This window comes from Equus przewalskii, chromosome 13 (assembly GCF_037783145.1).
Source record: "Equus przewalskii isolate Varuska chromosome 13, EquPr2, whole genome shotgun sequence".
Taxonomy (NCBI): domain Eukaryota; kingdom Metazoa; phylum Chordata; class Mammalia; order Perissodactyla; family Equidae; genus Equus; species Equus przewalskii.
The window spans coordinates 29,151,808-29,164,897 of NC_091843.1; positions in this window are offsets into that span (position 1 = coordinate 29,151,808).

Sequence of the window (13,090 nt, forward strand, 5' to 3'; positions counted from 1 at the left end):
ATCAAAAATTTTGTTCACTCATCTATCGCTTTATTTCTAATATGCCTGTGAGTCACCTTTACTATTACGCACTTAAAATTTCTCTGAATGATCTTTTCATTTTTTAAAAAATATTAAATACCTATTAAATACCTACTTTAACTACGTTTTTTCTTTTCTTTTTTTTTCTGAGGAAGATTTGCCCTGAGCTAACATCTGTGCCAATCTTTCTCTACTTTTTATGCAGGTCACTGCCACAGCATGGCTGCTGACGAGTGGTGCAGGTCCACGCCCAGGGAACAGAACCTGGGCCGCCAAAGTGGAGTGTGCTGAACTTAACCACTAGGCCACAGGGCTGGCCCCTTAACTACTTCTTATATATCTGAAATCACAAAATTTGCCTACTAGCTATGTATTTGCCTAATATATATTAAAATAAATTCATAACTAATAAAAGTTTTAAAAACGTTCAACCGTGTTCTAAGTAATAGTATCTTTCCTAGCACCATTTTGTATTTACCATATTTTAGTAAATATTGCCCTAAACGATATTACTTCTCAATTTTAAACGTATATTTTTGAATCAAAAATTTGATTTTTGCAGTTATTTTTCACTGTTGGTATTAACTCTGCCCTGTGAGGTTGCCAAGAAAAAGTCTTGGCAATCTTGTCTTCACGGCTGGTTTTTAAGTGTCTGAGAAGATTAACCATATCTCCATGAAGGCTTCTCTGTTCATCCAATTTCTTGGACAAGGTTTCTAGGTTCCTCTAGATTCTCGTAAACTGGTCACTTTTGCTTGAAACACCATATTTTTTAACCCAGCCACAGTTGTTGTTCTATAAGGGCATATACTACCCTAACTATAGAGTGCAGATTATTTACACTCATATCCAGCAGCTGCTTCTATACTCAGATTCAGATCCATTCAGGGCTTGGGGTAGAGAACATAGCCTAGTGGAAAGAACACAGTCACAGCCCAGAAGACCAGAGCTATTTCACAGCTCTGCCAACTCTTCAGCTATCACTTTGAAAAACGAATAGAATAATTCTTGTCCTGCCAGCCTCTCAGGATGATTGTGAAAATAAAATGAGGCAACTGATGTGTCGATTTTGTAAACTGTGAAGAGTTACAGATATTAGTTATCATTAAAGCAGATCTCATGGCCTAAATACACGATTACTTACCGCATTGAGTGACCTATGAACCCAGGGCACCTTACAGCTCTTCTACAAAATATCAAATTAGAGAAAGTGGTATGTGGACAAGACTTGATGATACTCAAGTAATTCACCATGAGGGACTGATAAACTCTTCGAAACTCTAGGATATAGTGCTGAATGTGGGTAACAAGTAGGGTTGACATTCAACCAGTACAAACTAGTGACTGTACTGATTGCTAAAATATTGGAGTATTTTCATACTAAGGGGTACATAGCCATTTTCTTGAGTTCCTTAGTTCGCACGCAGTACACTATCTACTCCAAACCCTCCTTAAGGACTCCCCAGCCTCCTGACATGCCAACAACTTAAGGATTAAAAAGCAGATAGAGGGGCTTCCTGGACTCTGTTTCAGGACTTTGGCCAGTGTCAATTCTGATTGATTAGTGGCGTGTAATACTGGTTGTTAAATATTTGGAACATCACTCTGGAAGAACAGGTTTCATTCTATTGAGCAGATACAGAGTAAACAAGTGAAGGAAACAATGCATAATTCAATTACAGATTGTGATAAGATAAAGGAATGAAATGGTAATGAGGATGGAGTGGGGAACCTTAGTAGGATCATTGGGAAAGGGTTCCTTGACGAAGTGAGATTTGAATTGAGACAGGAATGAGGATGAAGAAATGGGAGCAAGCCATGCAAAGATCTAGGGGAAGAGCATTGCAGGCAGAGGGAAGAATAGGAGCAAAAGCCCTAGGGCAGGAATAGGTTTGGCATGTATGGAGAACAGAGAGAAGGCCCGTGTGACTACATCATAATGCAGGTTGCTCAAGGAGGCCAGGGCCAGAGCATGAGAATGCTGGCAGTCTTTGGCAATGTGTCTGGATTTTATTCCCAGAGAAGGAGAAGTCATTAGAATGATTTACGTACATTGAAATGTGGTTATCATATTTACAAAATGCTTTATTTGAGAAACTCAAATCCTGGAAGACACTCCCTTTCCTGTCTGCCTACTGGAAGTGGAGAACCTGAGGCTGATTAACGCTCTGTTAGATGTGTATATGGTGGATGATAACAACCCATTCACCAGCCTAGAGTGACCAGCTTAGGAGGGTCCACAGAGAACTAGAAACCCTGTCCTACGAGATTGGAAGGAAGAATAGGAAATGAGCAAGCTGGAGAAATCTTAATGGGAATATAGTCAATCTTCTCAGACACTTAAAAACCAACGTTGGAGACAAAGTTACCGAAAATTTTTCCTTTATGTTCATCTGATCTTCACAACAACCAGGTGAAGTGGGCCAAGCCGAAGCTAATCATTTCCTACTCTTTGATAAGTAAGAAATATCAGGGGGCCAGCCCAGTGGCACAGCGGTTAAGTTCGTGCACTCTGCTTTGGTGGCCTGCGGTTTGTCGGTTCTGATCCCAGGTGCTGTCCTGTGCACTGCTTGTCAAGCCAGGCTGTAGCAGGCGTTCCCACATATAAAGGAGAGGAAGATGGGCACAGGTGTTAGCTCAGGGCCAGTCTTTCTCAGCAAAAAGAGGAGGATTAGCAGCAGATGTTAGCTCAGGGCTAATCTTCCTCAAAGGAAAAAAAAAGAGAAGAAATATCAGATTTGGCAAAGAAAATTACATTTGTGTTCTACAGAGCCGTGGGCAAGGATTATTTCACCTATTTTGCTTATTGAGAAAGCAATTAAGAAAATTTGCCTGATTTTACATACAATTGTCACAGCTGGGCTGATACCAAACTATAGGTGCCCTGATTCTCATAATACTCCACTGCCTCCTTGTGACATTTGGGGAACAGGAGAATTTTGTAACTTTTGTGCTGATCAACTGAGGCATGAGCCAGCCATCTCCCTGAGTACTGCTCAGCACACACACACGATGACTATCCGGTCAGGCATTCAGAGAATCTGCATGCTTTATCGCGTGTAGAGAGGGCATACAAGCATTGAGCTTGGCATACATACACTTCAGTTAATTTTCACGCCAAATTTTAGAGATGGCTAAAACTTGGCCAGGAAACTATCTGTGATTGAATACAGCTAGCCAAAAAATCTAAACTTTTAAATTATGAACCAAATGATCACAGTAGTGTAAGGGAAAGACAGGTGGACTATGAAGAAAGAGATCTTTTTTGTTCATTTTCCTAGAAGCCCCTAACTCTAGCTCTAATCCATGGGTATCCTCCAAAATACAGAACAATAGAGGCATCCATTTTCATGATCCGGTTGCAGCACTATTGAGCAGAAGAGTCTCACACAGGGACATGGGGAAACCTTTGGTCCACAGGATGGGACATAATGTCAAGGTGCCCTTTCTCACATCTTTGCAATGAGATTTCCCTCTGTACTGTCCCCCAGGCTTTGCTCCAACTTCATCTCCATGAGTTCTTCCCCTGACTTTACCCCCTTCATCCATTCCTTTTACGTACTTTGATATTTTCTCTCGCTCCCATTGGTCTGCAATGTTCTTTGAGGACAGGAAACATGTATCTTTCTTCTTTACCTACTTCCATAGTACCAAGCATGGTATTATTCATAATAAAGGCACAGAACAATTTTATTGAATAAAACAGAACATAACAATGACTACCATTTATGGAGCAATGTGTGCCAGGCATAACACCAAGTGTTTTATATATTTTATTTTATTTCATACTTACAGCAATCCAATGATGTAGGTGTCTTCAGTCTTGTTTTACAGAAGAGCAGAGAGAAGCTTTGGGAAGTTAAATAACTTGCCCAAGGTCATATAATTAGTAAGTAGCAGAATCGGGACTTTTTCTGATGCAAACGCAGGGTAAGTTACACACTAATCTAGGCTGCCTCCCTGTACTGACTACTTTGTTATTAAAATTGGATGAGAAGAGCTGGAATGATGCGACAGAGTTAGACAAGCCACCACTTGCACTAAGGAAGCTGGACCAGTTGAACTGCCAAGCAGAGTCCACATTCTTGACGTGTACCTGGGTATTAGAGAGTGGGCAGGTATCTGTGGGAAGGAACTCATTTCAGACCTTAAACTAGTTCCCATCCTCTTTTAATACCAGACAAACAAACTAAAAAGGAGCTGCCCTGTGCTCGGTGTGCTGCATGCTAATTGTATTCTCCCTGGGAGAAGAGAAACTATAGGAGATGTTTTCCACAAGTCTTTGCCTGATTTGTGGATAGAGAGCTGAGTCAGAGAGAGAGTTGGCTGAAAATGTGGAAAGGCAGACTGGCAGCCTAACCCAGGGTGGTGCAGAACTCTTGTTACTCAGCCTTTCCCAGGAACCGGAGAACAAGATGCTCTCGTCACAGCGAGAGTGGAAATTTAGCAACAGTGGGAGGTGTGTTGGTGAAGGTGCCATATGCCATTGCCAATTTGGAAATCCGAGGTCTTGAAGTTATTGAAAAGGTTATTGAAACGGATTAGCTAAAGACAGCACACAAAGGGGTGTGGTGCAATAGAACGAGTACCAGTCATGGACTTAGGAAACTGTGTCTTTGCATTTCAATACTGGAACTAATCTTAGAAAACATGAAGATGGATAATATTTTGAAATGTTAACTAGTATGATTTGTTTCCAGAATTTGCTTCAACCCTTGTTCCTTCCCTCATTCATTCAGCTAAGCTTTCTCCATCATTCCCTTAGAGATTAACTGAGAGCAGAAAGTAGAGAAAGAAAAGAGGGTCAGTTGTCTTTTGAGTTTAGCGACACATATATTATCACTCAGCTACAAATACATGAGATTTTGAGAGAATATATGACATGATGATGATATAAATGATAACAGAATATTTTCCTACCTTCAAGACAAGGGATGGATTCCCAAGGCTGGGAGAAAAGAGATAGGAGAGACTTAGAGAATGGTTGGGCAAAGAATGAGGGTACAAAGCCAGAGGGATCGTGAGGACAGTATTGAGTCAACATCCAGGGAATGACAATGTCCATCTGAGTGTGCATCATTTGTAGCCAGAGCCCAGGGACAGGCACTACTGCCTTCAGACTGAAGTCTTATATGTTGCCTGCACTGAGGAGCTAGGATAAGGTCCTCCCTTTGACAGAAGTCAGCATCTAGCCTAGTAATCTAGCAGGAGTGATAGCCATTCATATCCCTTAAGCTTGTTCTGTTTCCATCCAGCTAACCCTAGAATTTTCAACTCTTCATCAGCCTCCTGGAACACTTGTATAACAATGAAATGGACACTTAGAGGGATGGTGGTGTAGAAGAAAAAAACCCTGACACATGGTCTTAGGTGAGAAAGAATGAAATCATCTAGGGATTTTTCCACGTATTTGACAGTTCAAAAAAATAGGTTACCATCTATGATGAGCAGAATAATGGCCCCCCAAAGATATCTACATCTCAATTTCCAGAATCTGTGAATATATTGCTTTCATGGAAAAAGGGACTTTGCAGATGTGATTAAGTTACAATCTTGAGATGGGACCGTAGCCCTGGAATATCCTGGAGGGACTAACGTAATCATAAAGGATATGATTCCCTATAAGTTCTTATAAGAAGGAAGTAGGAGGGTCAGAGTCAGAAAAGGAAATGTGACAATGGAAGCAGAATTTAGAGTGATGCAGGGCCATGAACCAAGGAATGCAGGTAGCCTCTAGAAGCTGGAAAAGAAAAGCAAATGGATTCTCTTTTAGAGCCTCCAGAAGGAAGCAGCTTGTTAACAGAATCTTGAACACTTCTCTAAATCAGATAATCTGGATTTCGGCCCAGATCCATGTAGTTTTTAAAGTTATCCTAGGTGTTGTATACAGCCAGCCTACACTAGCCCATGCACAGTAGGTTGAAAAATATTTAATCTAAACTGACAAGCCACTCACCAATACCACTATCACATTTAGAAATTTAAATGTTCTTTACCACATGAGCACCAAGTGGCCATGCAGCTTCACAAGAACATCTATAAGTATCATAATCTCAACATCTCTTGAATAATAATAACAGCTTCCATTTATTGAACATATCCTAAGAAAATCAATGTGCTAATTTTTTATTCATTATCTCACTTAATCTCAGAGCAATCTTATAAAAATAATGATTAACATTATAAGCTACAACAGAAAAAAAGATCTAGAAAACTTAACTGTAACCATTGATGGGAAGAGTAAGAGTGTGGTTAACATGTAACTGGAATTGCTGTTTTGAGTGTGACTGGGATGGAGCAGAGTGGATCTCAAACCAGTTTTATTTATTCCTCCCAAGGCACAGATGTGAGACTTCCCTCACACAGAATCACTCCTGTCATCTCAGCTGGGCCTTAGAACACATCTGGTGAACAAAAGTTGTTTCCACACAGGGCAGGTTGGATGGTGCTGAGCGAAATTTGGGTCCCAAAGAGCTGTAACTCTTATAGGACAATGAGCACCACTCTGCTGGTATTTTAGTAGGAGATATTTACAGGACATAATGACAACAGCTATTATAGCTGTATGACCTGGATGATTTATAACGCTGGTCCAAATGTCTAATGCAATCCCATGATCTGCATTAATGACCTGCCTCCCACCTTGTGATAGATGTTTTTTCCTATTGTTAGTCTATGAGTCTTAGTACTGATTCCACTGCTCTCCCTCCGGTTCCTTCAGGCACGTTGAGCCCCAGACAGGCTGAGCTTCACCAACCTCCTCCCTCAACTTTGTCTTTCCTCCACACCTTAATCTCTAGCTCGTGAAATTTTTATTTGGTCTTGGGGGTGGTACAGTGTGACTCCCACTCTATATTTCCAAACCTATTGTTTTAGCGTCTACTTCCTTCCAGATGTTCTAGCCTTTGATTCTTACAGCCAGACTTTGGGTACTGAAAACCCTTTTTCTCAAACTACTTTTCTCAGCCTTGAGTTTCAAAATCCTGACAGTATAAGCTGGCAGTGGGAGCATGAGATACAAGGGCATGAGAGAGAGGAAAAAAGAAAGAGCTATATATACAATATTGCAAAGTATTATCCCTCTTTATAACCATAATTCTCAGGGTCATATAGGCAGCAAGGGATGAAGACAGGAATCATATACACATATCTCTGATGTCATTGTCTTTATGACATCCAGTCCATCATTAGATAACTCTGACTAGTAAACAATCTAAATCGCAGCAAATTCTACTCATAGGTCCTGGTTCTGGGCCTACGGAGCAGCTAAGCTCCTCCTTTCAGGACATTAATTCAAATACCTGAAGATAATTATTTTGGCAACTGAATCATCTCTGAGCTAAACACCACCCAGTTCCTTCTACTCTTCTTCATAGACACGGTGTTTTCCATTTTTCATTATCCCAGACCTTCTTTAGATTATGTACAAGTTTTTGTGTATCCCTCTTGACTTGTGACTTTCCTAAATAAGCTGTGTCATTCCAACCAAAGAAGCCCAAAGTCAACTACAGAAATTTTTCTGATGTTGTTCCTGGCAATACACTCCTAAAGCAAAGGATGTTTGTACCATGCAGTCTATGTGCAGCTTTCTGCTGTATCTGTCTGTGAGACATCTGCCAGCTCAGAGAAGATATTTAGGGCCAATTTAGGGTATGCCTCAACCTCTCTCTAGAGCCCGAAGAGCACTCCCATGGTCAGAACATACCAAGACCCATAAAAAGACTAAGAAAAAGATTTTTTTAATGTATTATATAGTCACAGGACTAGTGATAGAATCTGAAGTCACCACATGTGATACTTACTTCTGAAAACCCAGGCTTGAGGGCAGCAAAAGATGGAGTGGACATCTTTGTAAAATGATAGAGTGAAAAGAGCAGGAGCCTGAAATTGACTGCCAAGAACTTGCTTTGGGACCTTGAACAATCATTTTTCCTCTCTTGATTTTATTTTTCTCACTTGTTAAACAGTAGGATTAGAATAGAGTGGTTTCCAAATGTATTTTTTTACACCCCTTGATCAGAAAAACACTTCTGCACATGCACATTAAATTACGTATATTTTGTTTAATTATAAATCAGACATATAAACTATTCTAATATATTACACATAGTATAAAACATACCACAAATAAAAGTGTTTAAATAATTAGATTTTGTAAATGTGATAAAAATTTTAATATTGTTTTCCTTCATCCCAGTGAATCATCATAAGCACCTAGAGCAGGTGTCAGCAAACTTTTTCTGTAAAGGGCTAAATAGTAAATGTTTTAGACTTTGCACTCCATACAGTCTCTATTTTAAAGACTATTTGGTCTGATATTAGGATAGCCACTCCAGCTTTCTTATGGTTTCAGTTTACATGATATATCTTCTTCCATCCTTTTACTTTTAACCTATTTGTATCCTTGGATCTGAAGTGTGTCTCCTGTAGACAGAACATAGCTGGATCTTGTTTTTTAATCCAGTCTGACAATCTCTACCTTTTGACTGGATGGTTTAACCCATTCACATTTAATGTTATTATTGATAGAGTTGTATTTCCTTTGCCATTTTTCTTTTTCTTTTCTATATGTCTCAAACCTTTTTGTTCTTCTATTCTTCCTTTGCTGATTTATTTTATATTAAAGTGAATATTTGCTAATGTAACATTTTAATTCCTTTAATGATTTTTTTTTGCTGTTCTTTTTAGTGGTTGCTGTAGGGCTTACTATATACATTTTAATTTATCACCATATGCTTCAGATTTACACTAACATAATTGAAGTGAGACATAGAAATATTATTCCTATACAGTTCTATTCCCTATTTACTCTTTTGTGCTATTGTTATTACACATATTATATCATATCTATTATAAATCTAACATCACTTTAATATAATTATCATCTTATATAATTTTATATATATTAAAGAAACTGAGATTCAAAGTCTATTGCATCTACTCAACTCTGCAATTGTAGCATAAAAGCAGCCACAGGCAATATATATATGAATGAATGTTGCTGTGTTCCAATACAGCTTTATTTACGGACACTCAAACTGAATTTCATAAAATTTTCAGTTCATGAAATAGTCTTTTTATTTTTTCCAAAGCATTTAAAAACCATTTTAGCTCATAGTCTGTGCGAAAATAGGCAAGGGGCAAGATTTGATCCAAGAATGTAGTTTGCCAACCACCTGACCTTCAACAACGATTTTTCAAAATTTTTTATGTGGCACCTGGGGTTACCCAGACATGCCTCAAGGCCTGCCATGGCAGTGAAAGTAAGATCAAAGATTGTGTTTCAGTATCCTACCTCCATTTCAAGAAGAATAGCTCTGCTAATATTTTGTTTTGTCTTCCAAAAGGGAAAGACTGCATTCAACAAAGTGTCCCAGGAAGGAAGGAGAAAGAGAGGGAGGGAGGGGAGCACGAAAGGAGAAGTAATCTCAAATTAAAGGAAAAGTAATCTTAAATATTCTTTCTAGCTATGAAATTCTATTACATTCATCTAAAATGGTGCCAAATCATCAACAACTCTGGGCCTGGACTTAGTTAATTTTGATATCTAAACATTTGTATATTAGGCTGTATTTTCATTATTTCTATCAATATTTTCCTGAGTTTTGTAATCTAAGGTCTTTTCTGCAAATGGAAATAGAATTAATGGAAAGAGAACGTGGATTTCCTACACCCGGGCCCAAAGAGCCAGGAAAGCAGAGCTCTTTTAGCACCCTCTTGTGTCCATAATTAGTGGTCACAATGCCAACTCCACTAAACATTATGGACATCTGATAAGGCCTAAGGCAGTGGGGTGAAATACATAGAACAAAGAAGTTGAGGTGGTGATAAGGTTTGTCGCTCCTTATTTATAAAGATCTGCTCTGAGTGAACATCTTCTACAAACAGGAATCCCCTACAAAGAACAGTGCTTCCTTTCTCCTCTTTGTCTAAATGCTCCACTCTTTGAGAGAAAGTTGATCATACTTTAGGTTTTTCTTTAGTTCACCATAATGATCCCTTCTCTGTATATTAGAGAAGGTAAGATTATAGGCGTTAACATCAGGAGTGAGTTTGATTCTCAACTCTGCCCTTCAGTAGCTGTATAACTCTGGCAAAATCAATTAAGCTTGTTTTCCAAGCACTTCTGCAGCCATTTATCAATGAATGGGACACCACACACTTAAGCATAGTTGCTACATCTATCATTGAATTAAGCAAAGTCACTTCCCCTCAAAAGTTAGAATTGGAGGCACAAGCCACAAATTGGGCTTCATCAAAATTAACAACTTTTATGTATCAAAGGACGCTGTCAAGAAAGTGAAAAGACAACCTACCAAATGGCAGAAAATATTTGCAAATCATGTAATCTATTCTTGTTATTTGCAGTACTTACATTCTAAAAGTCACTGCAAACACTGAACTAGCAAAAACTGACATATTGCTCCTAGGCATATATAGAGAGAGAGAGAAGGGATATAGAGAGATAAGGGATATAATCACATAGATTATAATCTTAAATCCTAAAAACAACACAACATGGCAGATGCTATTTTCTTTATTTTATAAAAGAGAAACGAGTTCAGAAGAGTTAAGTGATTCACCTAAGGTTGCCTCACTAACAGGTGGCAGAGCTGGGATTTGAACCCTGTCCAACTGGCCTCAGATCTGGAGCCTCTCGCACTGCACTGCACTGCCCCTGCCATCTCCATCCTCTGGTGCTCTCAGTATGAGAGCTGGAAGAAGAAGGCAGAGTGACATCTTATTTGACCTCAGATGGGAATGTGTATTTGGCAACTAAATTTTTCACTGCTTTGTATGTCTTCAAATGACCATGAAACTATTGGTTTGGGGGTTATAAATAAATTTTAGCCAATAGCAAATTTGCAATTATGAGGATCAACTGTATCTGATAAGGGATTATTATCCAGAATATATAAAGAAATGTTATAATTCAACAACAATAAGATAAAAAAGCAGGTTTTCTAAATGGGCAATGGACTTAAATAGCCATTACTCCAAAGAAGATGTATAAAGGGCCAATAAGTACATTAAAAAGGTGCTCACTGTTAGCGGGAATGTAAATTGGTTCAGCCACTATGGAAAACAGTATGGAGGATTGTCAAAAAATTAAAAATAGAATTATCGAATGATCCAGCAATTACATTTCTGGGGCTATATCCAAAGGAAATGAAAAAACTAACTCAAAAAGATGTCTGCACCCCACATTCATAGCAGCATTATTTACAATAGCCAAGATATGGAAATAATCTAAGTGTCCATCGATCGATAAATGGGTGAAATAGTTGTGATATATATCCAATGGAATATTATTCAGCCATAAAAAACAAGAAGTCCTGCTATTTGCAACAGCAAGGATGGATCTTGAGGGCATTATGCTAGGTGAAATTAGTCAGACAGAGAAAGACAAATACTCTGTGATATCCCTTATATTTGGAATCTAAAAAAGAAGAACGGATTCATAGGAAAAGGGATCAGATGTGTGGTTATCAGAGGTGAAGGGTGGGGGAGGAGGAGTAAAAGAAATGTGGCCAAAGGTACAAACTTCCACGGACCAGCCCCATGGCCGAGTGGTTAAGATGAGCATGCTCCGCTTCAGCGGCCCGAGTTCGGTTCCCAGGGGCAGACCTACCTCACTCATTGGTGGCCATACTGTGTCAGTGACTCACATACAAAATAGAGGAAGATTTGCACGGATGTTAGCTCAGGGTCAATCTTCCTCAGAAAAAAAAATTTTAAAGGTACAAACTTCCCATTACAAGATAAGTAAGTACTAGAGATGTAACGTACAGCATGATGACTATAGTTAACACTGCTGTATGATACATATGAAAGTTGTTGAGACAGTAAATCCTAAGAGTTCTTATCAGAAGGAAAAACAATTTTTTTTCTTTTCCTTTTTTGCTTTCTCTTTTTGTTGTGTCTATATGAAATGAAGGATGCTAAGTAAACGTAGTGGTAATCATTTCACAACATATTCAAGTCAAACTATTCTGCTGTACACTTTAAATTTATACAATGATGTATGTCAATTATATCTCAGTAAAACTGAGGGAAAATAGGGTGCTCAATATCATTAGTCATTAGGGAAATACAAATCAAAACGACAATGAGATCCCATTTTACACCTACTAGGATGGCAATAATTTTTTAAAACAGAAAGAAAATAACAAGTTTTGGCAAGGAGGTGGAGAAATTGAAGTCCTTGTACATTGCTGGTAGGTTGTAAAATGGTGCAGCCATTGTGGAAAACAGCTTGGCAGTTCCTCGGAATGTTAAACATAGAATTACCATATGATCCAGCAATTCCACTTCTAGGATATGCTCAAAAGAATTAAAAAGGGGCATCCAAACAAAAATTTTAGCACTATTCCAAACAGCCGAAAAGCAGAGACAACCCAAGTATCCACCAACAGATGAATGGATAAACAAACTGTGATATATTTACAGAATAAAAAATATTCAGCCATAAAAAGGAATGGAGTACTGACACATGCTACAATATGGACGAACCTCGAAAACATTTTGCTAAGTGAAAGAAACTAGACACAAAGGTCACATATTGTATCATTTCATTTATATAAAATATCCAGAATGGGTAATCCACAGAGGCAGAAAACAGATTAGTGATCGCCAGGCCCTGGGGGCAGAGGGATGGGGATTGACTGCTTAACAGGTAAAGGATCTACTTTGGGGGTGATAAAAATATTTTGGAACTAAATAGAGGTGACAGTTTCACATCACTGGGAAAGTATTAAATGCCACTGAATTGTGTACTTTAAAATGGTTAATTTTCTGTTATGTGAATTTTACTTCACTAAAAAAAATACATAACAAAAAGAAAGTTGGAATTGGAACCAAAAGTAAGATTTCTCTCTTTGTCAAGACTGCAGCATCTGTGACATGTCAGCTCAGAAACAATAAAATGGATATCTACTGCCTACCAAATAGACAGAGGAACAGAGAGAAAGCTGTCTGCAGAGAAGTAGAGAAGAAAGAAATATAATCTGTAGGCAGGAGCATAAATTTAAGACGGAGAGAGAAAACAGATGGTATTGCAGACCCTAGT